This window comes from Anomaloglossus baeobatrachus, chromosome 11 (genome assembly GCF_048569485.1).
Source record: "Anomaloglossus baeobatrachus isolate aAnoBae1 chromosome 11, aAnoBae1.hap1, whole genome shotgun sequence".
Classification (NCBI taxonomy): domain Eukaryota; kingdom Metazoa; phylum Chordata; class Amphibia; order Anura; family Aromobatidae; genus Anomaloglossus; species Anomaloglossus baeobatrachus.
In genome coordinates this window covers 119,744,306-119,761,564 of record NC_134363.1, presented here as the reverse complement: position 1 = coordinate 119,761,564, position 17,259 = coordinate 119,744,306, and the positions used below count along the sequence as shown (strand labels likewise).

The 17,259-nt window shown below is 49.6% G+C and overlaps 1 long non-coding RNA gene across 1 annotated transcript in view; it reads left to right on the top strand.

Moving 5' to 3' along the window:
• LOC142256103 (uncharacterized) overlaps nucleotides 1-17,259 on the top strand; it is a 92,445-nt gene that overhangs the window by 25,803 nt on the left and 49,383 nt on the right. Inside the window, exon 2 of the long non-coding RNA XR_012727485.1 lies at nucleotides 3,924-4,017. This is a non-coding gene — a long non-coding RNA (uncharacterized LOC142256103). The remainder of the gene's footprint in view (nucleotides 1-3,923; nucleotides 4,018-17,259) is intronic.

Genomic DNA, 17,259 nt, shown 5'->3' with positions numbered 1-17,259 from the left:
CGCGGTCGGTGGGAGGCTTTCCCACTTTGGCGACATCTGGCTGTCACACGTCAAAGACCGTTGGGTGAGGGATATTCTGTCTCACGGGTACAGGATAGAGTTCAGTTCTCGTCCGCCAACTCGTTTCTTCAGAACTTCTCCACCACCAGATCGAGCCGATGCTCTGTTGCAGGCGGTGGCCGCTCTAAAGGCGGAAGGAGTGGTGACCTCCGTCCCTCTTCAGGAACAAGGTCACGGTTTTTACTCCAATCTGTTTGTGGTCCCAAAAAAGGACGGATCGTATCGGCCCGTCCTGGATCTAAAGTTGCTCAACAGACACGTAAAAGTCAGGAGGTTCCGGATGGAATCCCTACGCTCCGTCATTGCCTCAATGTCTCAAGGAGATTTTCTAGCATCAATAGATATCAAAGATGCGTATCTCCACGTGCCGATCGCACCAGAGCATCAGCGTTTCCTACGCTTCGTCATACACGACGAACACCTGCAGTTCGTAGCGTTACCTTTCGGTCTGGCAACGGCCCCCCGGGTCTTCACCAAAGTCATGGCAGCAGTAGTAGCTGTTCTGCACTCGCAGGGTCACTCGGTCATCCCGTTTCTAGACGACCTGCTTATAAAGGCACCCTCTCAAGAGGCGTGCCAACACAGTCTGAAGGTGGCACTAGACACTCTCCAGAGTTTCGGGTGGATTATCAACTTTCCAAAGTCTCATCTAACCCCGACCCAATCTCTGACTTATCTTGGCATGGAGTTTCATACTCTCTCAGCGATAGTGATGCTTCCACTGGACAAGCAGTGCTCGCTACGGACTGGAGTGCAATCTCTCCTTCAGAGCCAGTCGCACTCACTGAGGCGCCTCATGCATTTCCTAGGAAAGATGGTAGCAGCAATGGAGGCAGTCCCGTTCGCGCAGTTTCATCTGCGCCCTCTACAATGGGACATTCTACGCCAATGGGACGGGAAATCGACGTCCCTCGACAGGACTGTCTCCCTCTCTCAGACTGCCAAGGACTCTCTGCGTTGGTGGCTTCTCCCCACCTCATTGTCACAGGGAAAGTCGTTCCTTCCCCCGTCCTGGGCAGTGGTCACGACGGATGCGAGCCTATCAGGGTGGGGAGCGGTGTATCTCCACCACAGGGCTCAGGGGATGTGGACTCTGGAAGAGTCCACCCTGCAGATCAATGTTCTGGAAATCAGAGCAATCTATCTTGCCCTGCGAGCCTTCCAACAATGGCTGGAAGGCAAGCAGATTCGGATTCAGTCGGACAATTCCACGGCGGTGGCGTACATCAACCACCAAGGGGGAACACGCAGTCGCCAAGCTTTTCAAGAAGTCCAACGGATTTTGGCGTGGGTGGAAAGCAGAGCGTCCACCATATCCGCAGTTCACATCCCAGGCGTGGAAAACTGGGAAGCAGACTTTCTCAGTCGCCAGGGCATGGACGCAGGAGAATGGTCCGGACGTGTTTCAGCAGATCTGTTGCCGCTGGGGGACGCCGGACGTCGATCTGATGGCGTCACGGCACAACAACAAGGTCCCAGTTTTCATGGCACGGTCTCACGATCACCGAGCACTGGCGGCAGACGCCTTGGTTCAGGATTGGTCGCAATTCCGACTCCCCTATGTGTTCCCACCTCTAGCATTGTTACCCAGAGTTCTCCGGAAAATCAGGTCCGACTGCCATCGAGCCATACTCGTCGCTCCAGATTGGCCAAGAAGGTCGTGGTACCCGGATCTGTGGCATCTCACGGTAGGCCAACCGTGGACACTACCAGACCGTCCAGATTTGCTGTCTCAAGGGCCGTTTTTCCATCTGAATTCTGCGGCCCTGAACCTGACTGTGTGGCCATTGAGTCCTGGATCCTAGCGGCCTCAGGTTTATCTCATGAGGTTGTTGCCACAATGAGACAGGCTAGAAAACCATCCTCAGCTAAGATCTATCACAGAACGTGGAAGATATTCTTAGCGTGGTGCTTGGCTCAAGGGTTTTCTCCCTGGCCATTTGCATTGCCAATTTTTCTTTCCTTCCTGCAGTCTGGGTTGGAAAAAGGTTTGTCGCTTAGCTCTCTTAAGGGTCAAGTCTCCGCGCTATCCGTATTCTTTCAGAAGCGCTTGGCACGGCTTTCTAAAGTACGCACGTTTCTCCAAGGAGTTTGTCATATCGTTCCTCCTTACAGACGGCCATTGGAACCCTGGGATCTGAACAAGGTTCTCATTGCTCTCCAGAAGCCGCCTTTCGAGCCTTTGAAAGAGGTTTCCCTTTCTCGGCTTTCACAAAAGGTAGTTTTTCTTGTGGCGGTCACGTCTCTTCGAAGAGTGTCCGAGCTAGCGGCGTTATCTTGCAAATCTCCCTTCCTGGTGTTTCACCAAGACAAGGTAGTACTGCGTCCAATTCCAGAGTTTTCTCCCAAGGTGGTTTCTTCCTTTCATCTCAATCAGGATATCACTTTGCCATCTTTGTGTCCGCATCCAGTTCACCAATTTGAAAAGGGTTTACATCTGTTGGACCTGGTGAGAGCACTCAGGATTTACATTTCTCGCACGGCGTCTCTACGCCGTTCTGATGCGCTCTTTGTCCTAGTCGCTGGTCAGCATAAGGGATCGCAAGCTTCCAAATCCACCCTGGCGCGGTGGATCAAGGAACCAATTCTTCACACATACCGTTCTGCTGGGCTTCCGATTCCATCTGGACTGAAGGCCCATTCTACCAGAGCCGTGGGTGCGTCCTGGGCATTGCGGCATCAGGCTACGGCTCAGCAAGTGTGCCAGGCGGCTACCTGGTCGAGTCTGCACACGTTTACCAAACACTATCAAGTGCATACCTACGCTTCGGCAGATGCCAGCCTAGGTAGACAGGTCCTTCAGGCGGCGGTGGCCCACCTGTAGGAAGAGGCTGTCTGACAGCCCGTTCATGTGGTATCTTTTTACCCACCCAGGGACTGCTTTTGGACGTCCCACTGTCTGGGTCTCCCAATTAGGAGCGAAAAAGAAGAAGGGAATTTTGTTTACTTACCGTAAATTCCTTTTCTTCTAGCTCCAATTGGGAGACCCAGCACCCGCCCTATTTGTTCTTAGGGTTTCGTTTTTTCGGGTGCACATGTTGTTCATGTTGTTTCTTAAGTTCTCCGATCGTGTTATCGGATTGAATTTGTTTTTGAAACTGTTATTGGCTTTCCTCCTTCTTGCTTTGGTACTAAAACTGAGGAATCTGTACTCCTACGGGAGGGTGTATAGCCAGAAGGGGAGGGGCCTTACACTTTTAAGTGTAGTTCTTTGTGCGGCCTCCAGAGGGCAGTAGCTATACACCCACTGTCTGGGTCTCCCAATTGGAGCTAGAAGAAAAGGAATTTACGGTAAGTAAACAAAATTCCCTTCTTTCCACCGTAATTTGCAAAAAAGTCTTGCCAACTCAGACAAGGTGATTTTCTGGATTTGTTTTCTTATTTTGTCTCTCATAGTTGTGATCTACCTATGATATCAATTACAGGCTGACCTCATCTTTTTAAGTCGGAAAACTCAATTGGTGACTGACTAAATACGTTTTTTCCCCAATTTATAAGTCTGTACTCCCTTGGTGAAACTTCATTTCAAGAGAGGTCTTAATTCTAGGTCAATTTAGCCATCACCAGTCACCAGAGAGGACAGACATAGAATGCATCTCAACCCAAGCTGTATATACATTCATCAAAAAATGCAGACAGATAGTACATATTGTGCATGGTACCCGAGTGTAGGAACCCGGGACTGCAACAAAGCGGAACCAGGGGCCCAAATCCCGACCATGCAGACAACACTGAAATATATCATTAGATGAAAAAAATATGTATCATCATAATTAGTAATAGAATATTACAGCAACGCAATAAAATGTACATAGAAGTACCTAACGCCATATGTTGATTACAGTCTTGTTTGGTCTTTGCAGAGATGTAAGATATTCCAAAACGGACACCCAGCACACCCCAGGCGAAAACAGGACAAAGGGACGGCAATGAAGATCTCCGTTTCTACACCACAAGGTAAGTCCCAAAATCGTATGTTATATAAGGTCACCATTCCCAGGTCCATACATAAACCCAATATGATAAAGCAACTGAACAACAAAAAATATAGGAAAAAAGGAAAACGAGAAAATATGATGAAAATTAAAAACTCACAATTAAAATCTGGTGCAATGTAGATGACGGAAGCGATAGATCATATAAGAACACGCAAGTCTGAATACACCCAATCCACAGGGAGAAGCTAACCTGCTATTCAATGCCCAGTGTCATCGGTGGTGACACACGTACCTGTGTCCATTGTCACCACTAATGACGCCAGGTTTAGGCTCAGTGGACATGATCAGATGTCACTGCACTTCCAGTCATGCACATTATGAAGCCGGGTGTATGTGTCCCAGCTTCAGACATTTCTAGTGTGCATGACTGGAAGTGTAGGGACTTCTGATCATGTGCATTGAGCCTAAGGGCGGCTTTGCACGTTGCGACATTGCACGTGTGATGTCGATGGGGTCAAATCGAAAGTGGCGCACATCCGGCGTCGCAGTCGATATCGCAACGTGTAAAACCTTTTTGATACGATGAACGAGCACAAAAGCGTCGTTATCGTATCATCGCTGCAGCCTCCGACATTTCCATAATGCCGATGGTGCGACAGGTGCGATGTTGTTCCTTGCTCCTGCGGCAGCATACATCGCTGTGTGTGAAGCCGCAGGAGCGAGGAACATCACCTTACCTGCCTCCCGGCTACAATGAGAAGGACGGAGGTGGGCGGGATGTTTACATCCTGCTCATCTCTGCCCCTCCGCTTCAATTGGCCGCCTGCCGTGTGACGTCGCTGTGACGCCGCACGACCCGCCCCCCTAAGGAAGGAGGCGGGTCGCCAGCCAGAGGGACGTCGCACGGCAGGTATGTGCGTGTGAAGCTGCCGTAGCGCTAATAATCGCTACGGCAGCTTTCACTAGATATCGCACGTGCGGCAGGGGCGGGACTATCGCTGCAGCATCGGTAACACATTGTTACCAATGTCACAACGTGCAAAGCCCGCCTAAATCTGGTGTCTGACCTGACAGATTGCACCTATCAGATTCCCTTTAAAAATATGTGAAACAAACCACAAGTTCAAATCACACCACTTTGCTCCATTGAAAATAAAACAATTTAAAAGAATACACATATACAGTGGAACCTTGGTTAACGAGAACAATCCGTTCTGGGACTGTGCTTGTTAACCAAGTTACTCGTTCAGCAAAGCAAGATTTCCCATAGGAAATCATTACAATGCAGACAATTCCTTCCACAACTTGTTAAATGTCCCATCCTGGTCCTCTATTTTGCCATTCCATACATACAAACACGCACACACACATATTATGCTCACCTTACTTTCCGTTCCCTCGCTGTCCTCCTGGATCTTGCAGTTCGCCGGTGGTGCAGGATGTGTATCGGGTAACCATAGTGACGAGGGAGGAACTTCTGCTGCCAGAGCGCTGACGTCAAAGGCAGGAGCCGCTTGCCTCTGATTGGTCAGCGCACTGCCTTTGAGTAGCGGCTGACAGTGGAAGTTCCTCCATCGTCACGATGGTTACCCGATCCCCTGGGTAGCTTTGGGGCCACTATCCTTGGATCATCCAGTACTATTTATTACCTAATAGCAGACGGGGGTTTATAGGTAGATCCTTATTACTTTATGGGAACACCTCCATGAATGAAACTTGTTTATCACTATTAATAAAAAATTTTTGCACCTGGGAATTACTTATTGTTGATAACCTACTATGAATATTCCCTTGACTTTATGTCACGATAATTGATAATTACTATTTATTACCACCTTACTGAATCCCCTATCGGCACTTCTAAGGGTATGTTCCCTGTTCTGGAAGGAGTTACTTATTATGGACCTGCTATGGACTATACCCTGATAATGGAGCATTATACTTCCATTAGAAATCTGTAATATTGTTTTGTTTGGTTGCCATTATTGTATAACTGGAAACAAATGTAACACGCTGACCTTAATTAGGGTCTCTTGACTACTGGGTGTATATATATGTTGACATAATTTATATATATATATATATATATATATATATACTGGCATTGCCTCTGCTGTGAAAGAAAAATACTGTAAAAAAGCTCTCTGATTATGCCTCTTTGAACCGATCATATATTGCTAATGGGGGTTATTTGTAATATGTATATATATAGCATCTGGATTGAGCTTTGTATTTTAAAAACCTTTTTAACATCACCAATTTCTTAATAAACAACGTATTTTTGTACTATAAAAACTCGTTTTGTTCTCCTTCACAAAACATGATTTTGAGTTTGTGCTACCCGTGTGGCCCCAGGATATATAGCACCCTCGGGAACTTATTAAGTATGGTTATCTGGAATTTTGCTCTAATACTGATACACATCCTGGAGCGGCGAACTACAAGAACCATGAGGCCGGCTATGGAACGGAAGGTAAGGTGAGTATAATGTGCGTGTGTGTGCGTGTGTGTGTGTGTGTGCGTGTGTGTGTGTGTGCGTGTGTGGACTGCAAGAGCGGGTTAGAGCATGATGGATGTACGGAAGCGGAAGTGTGTGTGGTGAGTATTTTGCTCGTACAGCAAAGCTTGCTCATAAACTGAGTTACAAATTTACAGCAAGCTTTGCTCATATAGCGAAATACTCGCTAACTGGGTTACGCGTTAAGCGAAGTTCCACTATACTTGGTATTGTTTGTTTGTAAAAGTCCAATCACAATCTAAAAAAATTGTTTTGGTTGGTAAACAGCGTAATGAGAAAAAAAATCAAAACGCCAGAATTACGTATTTCTTTTTGGGCTTCCACAACACTGCAGTAAAATGCAACAACATAAAAACAACAAAAATAAAAAAACAAACAAACCCCCCCAAGAAAATAGCCTGGTCATGAAGGTGTTAAATGCAGCTAAAAGGTGATTGTTATAGTTTATATAGGGTAAACTTGGTGACAAGTTCCCTTTACTGTATTCGTCTGAACCTGCCCCTCCATCTTTCAGTATTTCATATAAAAATTATTGGCTTTAAAAACCAACAAACCCCTTCTGTATTGTATGTAACTGAGCCCACGAGGAGCAGAATCACCACAAACTAGAAGGGCTGCTGCAATTAAAGTGACTCTGTCCTGCGATTCCTGCTCCCCACCTGCGGCTGCATGACTGTCTGGCCGTATGATTGCGGGCAGGTATATTTTTCTGTGAAACATTCCAACTTTTCAGAGGAAGTATAGTCTAAAGATCCAGCCGTGGACCATAGCCAGAGACGTGACTAGTCAGACTTTTCCCAGCTCCAATGCAGATGAATGAAGTGTCTCGCACTATGTACAATGAAGGAAATAATTATTTGACCCCTTGCTGATTTTGTAAGTCTGCCCACTGACAAAGACATCAACAGTCGTAGGTTAATTTTAACAGTGAGAGAATATCTAAAATAAAAGCCAGAAAATCACCTTGTATAAATTATATACATTTATTTGCATTTTGCAGAGAGAAATAAGTATTTGATCCCTCTGGCAAACAAGACAATACTTGGTGAAAATCCTTGTTGGCAAGTACAGCAGTCAGACGTTTTTTGTAGTTGATGATGAGGTTTGCGCAGATGTCAGGAGGAATTTTGGGCCACTCCTCTTTGCAGATCATCTCTAAATCATTAAGATTTTGAGGCTGTCGCTTGGCAACTCGGAGCTTCAGCTCCGTCCTTACGTTTTCTATGGGATTAAGGTCTGGAGACTGGCTAGGCCACTCCATGACCTTAATGTGCTTCTTTTTCAGCCATTCCTTTGTTGCCTTGGCTGTATGTTTTAAGTCATTGTCGTGCTGGAAGACCCAACCACGACCCATTTTTAATGTCCTGGCGGAGGGAAGGAGGTTGTCACACAGGTTTTTTACGGTACATGGCTCTACCTATTGTCCCGTTGATGCAGTGAAGTAGACCTGTGCCCTTAACAGAAAAAGACCCCCAAAACATAATGTTTCCACCTCCATGCTTGACAGTGGGGATGGTGTTTTTTGGGTCATAGGCAGCATTTCTCTTCCTCCAAACACGGCGAGTTGAGTTAAGGCAAAAGAGCTCAATTTGCGTCTCATTTGACCACAGCACCTTCTCCCAATCACTCTGAGTTTTCCAGGTGTTCATTAGCAAGCTTCAGAAGTGCCTGCTGCACATGTGCCTTCTTGAGCACTGAGACTTTGCAGTCACTGCAGGATTTTAAGCCATTACAGCGTAATGTCTTACCAATGGTTTTCTTGGTGACAGTGGTCCCTGTGACTTGAGATCATTAACAAGTTCGCCCCGTGTAGTTTTAGGTTGATCTCTCTCACCTTCCTCATGATCCTGGATACCCCACGAGGTGAGATTTTGCGTGGAGCCCCAGATCGATGTTGATTGACATTCATTTTCTATTTCATCCATTTTCTTGCTATTGCACCAACAGTTGTCTCCTTCTCACCCAGCGTCTTACTTATGGTTTTGTAGCCCATTCCAGCCTTGTGCAGGTCTATGATCTTGTCCCTGACATCCTTAGGCCTTGTGCGCACTAGACGGAATTTCCCGCGGATTACCCGCGGATTTGCTGCATGTTTCGCTGCAGAAAATGTTCATAACATCTCTGCAGTGATTCACCAGCAAATCCTATGGGAAAAAAAATTCTGTGCGCACTAGGCGGATTTTGACAGCTGTATGTTTTGCTGCGGGATTCCCGCAGCAAAAATAATTGCATGTCAATTCTTTTCCGCAGGTAGCTGCGGGACTGGCTATCGGAGGAATCTCCAGTAATGCCAGGCCTAGATTCAGTTACCTGCACTGAACTCCAGAGGTGTCACATGAGCTCAGGAGTGCAGCGAAGACTAAACTGAGAGCACCGAATGATTGATTCCCCGGCGATTGCAGTTTAGTTCAGGCTGGACTGATCTCCGGATCTCAGGTGACAGCTGTAGAGAGGCCGGGCTGCACTCCGGAACTGTCACCTGAGCTCCGGAGATCAGCCCGGCTTGAACTAAACTGCAATCGCCGGGGAATCAATCACTCGGCGCTTGCAGTTTAGTCTAGGCTGCAATCGCCGGTGAATCAATCACTCGGCACTCGCAGTTTAGTCTAGGCTGCACTCCGGAGCTGAGGTGAGAGCTCCGGAGTTCAGTGCAGGTAACCGTGGCCAGGCCTGGTATTACTGGAGATTCCTCCAGTAGCCAGTCCAACGCTGGCTGCGGCATTTCCGCATCGCATCCAAATAAAAAAAATCCGCAATAAACCGCATGCGGATTTGGATGCGGATTTCATTGCGGTATTTCTTCGGCGCTCCATTGGGAGACCCAGACGATTGGGTGTATAGCACTGCCTCCGGAGGCCACACAAAGCAATTACACTAAAAAGTGTAAGGCCCCTCCCCTTCTGGCTATACACCCCCAGTGGGATCACTGGCTCACCAGTTTTCTGCTTTGTGCGAAGGAGGTCAGACATCCACGCATAGCTCCACTGTTTAGTCAGCAGTAGCTGCTGACTATATCGGATGGAAGAAAAGAGGGCCCATATGGGGCCCCCAGCATGCTCCCTTCTTACCCCACTTGTGGTTTGTAAGGTTGAGGTACCCATTGCGGGTACGGAGGCTGGAGCCCACATGCTGTTTTCCTTCCCCATCCCCCTGAGGGGCTCTGAGGAAGTGGGATCTTACCGGCCACCAAGCCCTGAGGCCGGGCTCCATCCACAGACCCATAGAACCTGCTGGATGTGGAGCGGGAGTGCCGTTCAGGGACAAGGCCCTGCAACTTTCAGGTACTCTGTGTCCCCGTATGGCAGGCCACGCACACCCCAGGCTTGCTGGGTGTGCTAGTGCGCCGGGGACCGTAGCGCTGTGCGCTGGGCTTATAGTCCCCGCAGATAATTGGGGGACTTTATGTGTGGGGATCGCCGCGCCGACCGCCCCTGAGAGCGGCGGCGCAGCTGCGACTTGTAGTGCGCCGGGGACGCGCCGACCGCGCTTTTACGGCGGCGGCGCTTCTAACTTTAGTCCCCGGCTTTTGCGGCCTAGCTCCGCTTCGTTAACGCCCCCCACCCTGTCAATCAGGGTAGGGGAGAGACGTTGTTCAATCGGCAGCGCCGAGGGCTGGAGCACGATTTACATGCTCCAGCCCTCTCACTGAGCACAGTAGGACACAGGCTTCGCGCTTTTTCTCTGTGCACGCCCTAGGCCCACCCCCAGGCTTGCAGCTCCCCAGGACGCCGGCAGCCATTATACACATGCAGTCTGGCTGGAGGACGGACGCAGGCTCTGGGGGACCCAGGCTAGGGTATTCTGGCGACCACACACCCGCGCTAAGCGGGCGGTAAGCAGCACATACGTGCGGCCCCACTAGTATCACAGTGTTATATGTGTGTAAAGTACCAGATATATTTATATACTGCACTGTAAGGTCGCTTTTTGGCTGTACACCCTATATTGCTTTGAGGAGACAACAGCATGTCATCCGCAAAACGCAAGGGTGCCAAGGCACGGGCTGTATACACGGCTTGTACAGCATGTGGGGCTAATCTACCAGCAGGCTCCAACGACTCTCATTGTGTGCAATGTTCAGTCCCAGTGGCACTTCGTCAGCCAGAGCCTATTGTGGTGGTAGCCCAGGCAGAGACGCCTGTGAACCCTACCCCGGTGACGGGGACAGAATTTGCAGTCTTTGCTGATAAAATGTCTGTGACTATGACAAAAATCCTGGAGACCTTGCAGTCCAGGCCAGTTGCTCAGACCATGGACACCGCTGTGTCTATGTTCCCCGGCCCCCCTCAGCTGGAATTAATCCGTAATTCAAGCGGGTCCCAGGCATCACAGGCTGAGGGCTCTGACTCTGATGACAGTCCCAGTCCGCCTAAGCGAGCTCGCTGGGAGAGACCCTCCACGTCATCACGCAGATCAGGGTCTCAGCGAGAAGGGTCTCTATATGATGGCTCAGAGGTGGGTGATCAGGAGTCTTGTCCTGACGCCGCACTCAATTTGGATACGCCAGATGGAGACGCCATGGTAAATGACCTTATAGCGGCCATCAATAGGCTGTTGGATATTTCTCCCCCAGCCCCTTCTGCAGAGGAGGCAGCTGCACAGCAGGAGAAATTCCATTTCCTGTATCCCAAGCGTAAATTGAGTACTTTTCTGGACCACTCTGACTTCAGAGAATCCATCCAGAAACACAATACTTATCCGGACAAGCGTTTTTCTAAACGCCTTAAGGATACACGTTATCCTTTTCCCCCTGACGTGGTCAAACGCTGGACCCAGTGTCCAAAAGTGGACCCTCCAATATCCAGGCTTGCGGCTAGATCCATAGTTGCAGTGGAGGATGGGGCTTCACTTAAAGATGCCAATGACAGACAGATGGACCTTTGGTTGAAATCTGTCTATGAAGCTATCGGCGCGTCGTTTGCTCCAGCATTCGCGGCCGTGTGGGCGCTCCAAGCTATTTCAGCTGGTCTGGCACAGGTGGACTCTCTCATGCGTCCAGCAGTGCCGCAAGTGGCGTCCCTAACTACGCAAATGTCTGCGTTTGCGACCTACGCTATCAATGCGGTACTGGACTCTACGAGCCGTACCTCAATGGCATCCGCCAACTCTGTAGTTTTGCGCAGAGCCTTGTGGTTAAAGGAATGGAAAGCAGATTCTGCTTCTAAAAAATGTTTAACCAGCTTGCCATTATCTGGAGACAGACTGTTTGGTGAGCAATTGGCGGAAATCATTAAACAGTCCAAAGGTAAGGACTCCTCCTTACCCCAGCCCAGATCAAGCAAACCTCCACAGAGGAAGTGGCAGTCAAAGTTTCGGTCCTTTCGAGGCTCGGGCAAGCCCCAATTCTCCTCGTCCAAAGGGACTCAGAAAGAGCAAAGGAGCTCTGATTCCTGGCGGGCTCACTCACGCCCCAAGAAAGCAACCGGAGGTACCGCTTCCAAGGCGGCTGCCTCATGACTTTCGGCCGCCTCCCTCCGCATCCTCGGTCGGTGGCAGGCTCTCCCGCTTTTGCGACATTTGGCTGCCACAGGTCAAAGACCGGTGGGTAACAGACATTTTGTCTCACGGGTACAGGATAGAGTTCATTACTCGGCCTCCGCCTCGGTTCTTCAGAACTTCCCCACATCCCGACCGAGCAGATGCCCTTCTGCAGGCGGTGAATTCTCTAAGAGCAGAAGGAGTGGTGGTCCCTGTTCCTCTTCAGGAACGAGGTCAAGGTTTTTACTCCAATCTCTTTGTGGTGCCAAAAAAGGACGGCTCATTCCGTCCTGTTCTGGACCTAAAACTGCTCAACAAGCATGTGAACGCCAGGCGGTTCCGGATGGAATCCCTCCGCTCAGTCATTGCCTCAATGTCTCAAGGAGACTTCCTAGCATCAATAGACATCAAGGATGCTTATCTCCACGTGCCGATTGCTACAGAGCACCAACGCCTTCTACGCTTCGTGATAGGAGACGACCATCTTCAGTTCGTAGCTCTGCCATTTGGTCTGGCGACAGCCCCACGGGTGTTCACCAAGATCATGGCGGCAGTGGTAGCAGTCTTGCACTCTCAGGGACACTCTGTGATCCCTTACTTGGACGATCTACTAGTCAAGGCACCCTCTCAAGAGGCATGCCAACTCAGCTTGACTGTTGCACTGGACACTCTCCAGACGTTCGGGTGGATCATCAACTTCTCAAAGTCAAATCTGTCACCGACCCAATCACTAACGTATCTTGGCATGGAGTTTCATACTCTCTCAGCGATAGTGAAGCTTCCGCTGGACAAGCAGCGGTCTCTACAGACTGGGGTGCAAGCTCTCCTTCAAAGTCAGTCGCACTCCTTAAGACGCCTCATGCACTTCCTCGGGAAGATGGTGGCGGCAATGGAGGCGGTTCCGTTTGCGCAGTTTCATCTGCGCCCACTTCAATGGGACATTCTCCGCCAATGGGACGGGAAGTCAAAGTCCCTGGACAGGAAAGTCTCCCTTTCCCAGACGGCCAAGGACTCTCTGCAGTGGTGGCTTCTTCCCACCTCATTATCACAGGGAAGATCCTTCCTACCACCGTCTTGGGCGGTGGTCACGACAGACGCGAGTCTGTCAGGGTGGGGAGCAGTTTTTCTCCATCACAGGGCTCAGGGTACGTGGACTCAGCAGGAGTCCACCCTTCAGATCAATGTTCTGGAAATCAGGGCAGTGTATCTTGCCCTACTAGCCTTCCAGCAGTGGCTGGAAGGAAGGCAGATCCGAATTCAGTCGGACAACTCCACAGCGGTGGCATACATCAACCACCAAGGGGGGACACGCAGTCGGCAAGCCTTCCAGGAAGTCCGGCGGATTCTGATGTGGGTGGAAGCCACGGCCTCCACCATATCCGCAGTTCACATCCCCGGCGTAGAAAACTGGGAAGCGGACTTCCTCAGTCGCCAGGGCATGGACGCAGGGGAATGGTCCCTTCACCCAGACGTGTTTCAGGAAATCTGTCGCCGATGGGGAAGGCCGGACGTTCGACCTCATGGCGTCCCGGCACAACAACAAGGTCCCAACCTTCATGGCACGGTCTCGCGATCAAAGAGCGCTGGCGGCAGACGCCCTAGTGCAAGATTGGTCGCAGTTCCGGCTCCCTTATGTGTTTCCACCTCTGGCACTCTTGCCCAGGGTGCTACGCAAGATCAGATCCGATTGCAGCCGCGTCATACTCGTCGCCCCAGACTGGCCGAGGAGGGCGTGGTATCCGGATCTGTGGCAGCTCACGGTCGGCCAACCGTGGGCACTACCAGACCGACCAGACTTACTGTCCCAAGGGCCGTTTTTCCATCAGAATTCTGCGGCCCTGAACCTGACTGTGTGGCCATTGAGTCCTGGATCCTAACGTCTTCCGGATTATCCCAAGGGGTCGTTGCCACCATGAGACAGGCTAGGAAGCCCACGTCCGCTAAGATCTACCACAGAACGTGGAGGATATTCTTATCCTGGTGCTCTGCTCAGGGAGTGTCTCCCTGGCCATTTGCATTGCCTACCTTTCTTTCTTTCCTACAATCTGGGTTAGAAAAAGGTTTGTCGCTCGGCTCCCTTAAAGGTCAGGTCTCGGCGCTATCCGTCTTTTTTCAGAGGCGTTTGGCACGCCTTCCTAAGGTGCGCACGTTCCTACAGGGGGTTTGCCATATCGTACCCCCGTACAAGCGGCCGTTAGATCCATGGGATCTGAACAGGGTACTAGTTGCCCTCCAGAAGCCGCCCTTCGAGCCTCTGAGGGAGGTTTCTCTTTCTAGACTATCACAGAAAGTGGCTTTTCTGGTAGCGATCACATCTCTTCGGAGAGTGTCTGAGCTGGCAGCGCTTTCATCCAAGGCTCCCTTCCTGGTCTTCCACCAGGACAAGGTAGTGCTGCGCCCCGTTCAGGAGTTTCTCCCGAAGGTGGTATCCTCTTTTCATCTTAATCAGGATATCTCTTTGCCTTCGTTTTGTCCTCATGCAGTTCATCTGTATGAGAAGAATTTACATTTGTTAGATCTGGTGAGAGCACTCAGAATCTACATTTCCCGCACGGCGCCCTTGCGCCGTTCGGATGCACTCTTTGTCCTTGTCGCTGGTAAGCGCAAAGGGTCGCAGGCTTCTAAGGCCACCCTGGCTCGATGGATCAAAGAACCAATTCTTGAAGCCTACCGTTCTGCTGGGCTTCCGGTTCCATCAGGGCTGAAGGCCCATTCTACCAGAGCCGTGGGTGCGTCCTGGGCATTGCGACACCAGGCTACGGCTCAACAGGTGTGCCAGGCAGCTACCTGGTCAAGTCTGCACACTTTCACCAAACATTATCAGGTACATACCTATGCTTCGGCGGACGCCAGCCTAGGTAGAAGAGTCCTGCAGGCGGCAGTTGCCTCCCTATAAGGGAGGGCTGTCTTGCAGCTCTAACATGAGGTATTCTTTACCCACCCAGGGACAGCTTTTGGACGTCCCAATCGTCTGGGTCTCCCAATGGAGCGCCGAAGAAGAAGGGAATTTTGTTACTTACCGTAAATTCCTTTTCTTCTAGCTCCTATTGGGAGACCCAGCACCCGCCCTGTTGTCCTTCGGGATTTTTGGTTGTTTTTCGGGTACACATGTTGTTCATGTTGAACGGTTTTCAGTTCTCCGACGTTACTTCGGAGTGAATTTGTTTAAACCAGTTATTGGCTTTCCTCCTTCTTGCTTTTGCACTAAAACTGGTGAGCCAGTGATCCCACTGGGGGTGTATAGCCAGAAGGGGAGGGGCCTTACACTTTTTAGTGTAATTGCTTTGTGTGGCCTCCGGAGGCAGTGCTATACACCCAATCGTCTGGGTCTCCCAATAGGAGCTAGAAGAAAAGGAATTTACGGTAAGTAACAAAATTCCCTTCTTTCCCACAGGTGCGGAAATCTTACTGAGCCTCCGGAATTTTCTTAAGAAAATTCCTTTTTCAAGTGCGCACAGGGCCTAAGCAAGTTCTTGGTCTTGCTCATGTTGTAGAGGTTAGAGTCTGACTGATTATTTGAGTCTGTGGACAGGAGTCTTCTATACAGGTGATAATTTAAGACAGCTAAATTTATATAATTTATACAATGTAATTTTCTAGATTTTATTTTGGATATTGTCTCACTGTTAAAATGACTCATGTCTTTGTCAGTGGGAAAACTTTCAAAATCAGGAAGGGATCAAATAATTATTTCCTTCACTGTACACACAAGGGGGTAGACCTGTAAATCACCTGCTGCGGTCCTGAAAAGCGTCGGCCAGTGGACAACATCCCTCTATGGTCCCCGGATCTTCAAAATATATATTCTCTGGAACCTTACAGCATTTCAGAGAATAATGTATCTGGCTGTAATCTGGGCCGCCATCAGGGCATTACTGCCTTTACTGGTGTATGGGACCTCGAGAGCTGAAGCAAAGAGGGGGGCCCGGCCTCTCCCAGAGAGCCGCCCTCTGCCCTCCTGCTCTGCACTCATCTGTGTGATCAGTGTAGGGCAGAGGAGGAAGCTACCGGACCGGACCAGAGGCTGCAGGAGACGTGCAGCTGAAGGACCTTCTGCACTAGTAATTTCAGGACTTGTGACTGAGCATGCACCTTATCACATGACCAGAAAGGTGAATAGAGCCTGCAGCCTCTGTGCAGGTCCCTGTGACTTCTCTCCTGCAGTACCCCACGATGATGTAGTGTTTATGTGGCTGATACATCTTGGGGAGGCATTGCTGGGTGATGGCTTCACATGCCCACGCGCCCTGTGGCTGTCATGTGTCCATTGAACCATAGATGGCCCCTGTTTGATGATGTGGCATGTGCGTGATGATGTGACCATACTGCACTATGTGTCACGCTAGGTACGGGGAAGTACCAAGCGAACGGTGAAAGGGAAGGGAAATCCTGTCTCTAGGGAAGGGAAGATGGTGATCCCTGACCAAATCTACCGCTGGTCCCTCACCATCCTAGATAGCTTCCACACCCATGGGCCGAGTCAGATACCTGACCCTGCTCTGCTGGGGCAGAAAATGGCTAGAAGGTTGGAGGAGTGTTTAAACTAGGAATGGGGGGCGAGGGTATTCACTTTATAGAAGGGGAATGTAGTGCAGATAGTGACCAGGGCACAAGTAATGAAATTGGGGGTGGTACGGGGGGAAGGGTTAGGACAGTTAATACAGTAAGCAGGAATACAGGTACAGAGTCATACGTAACGTGCATGTACACTAATGCCCGAAGCCTCACAAATAAGGTGGAGGAATTAGAATTAATATTGTTGGAAGAAAATTATGATATAGTGGGGATATCAGAGACATGGCTGGATGAGAGCTATGACTGGGCTGTTAATTTACAGGGTTATAGCCTATTCAGGAATGACCGTACAAATAAGCGAGGGGGAGGTGTGTGTCTATATGTAAAATCATCCTTAAAACCCATCCTGCGTGACAACATATGTGAGGGTACTGAGAATGTAGAGTCCCTATGGGTGGAGATAAGGGGGGGGAGAATGAATAATAAAATACTGATAGGGGTGTGTTATAAGACGCCGAATATTATGGAAGAGGTAGAGAATCTCCTCATAAAGCAAATTGATAAAGCAGCGAGTCTCGGAGAGGTAATTATTATGGGGGACTTTAACTATCCTGATATAAATTGGGGAACAGAAACTTGCAGTTCCAGCAAAGGAAATAGATTTTTGATAACAATGAAAGATAATTACCTTTCACAAATGGTACAGGACCCCACAAGAGGGGGAGCACTACTAGACCTTGTACTAACCAA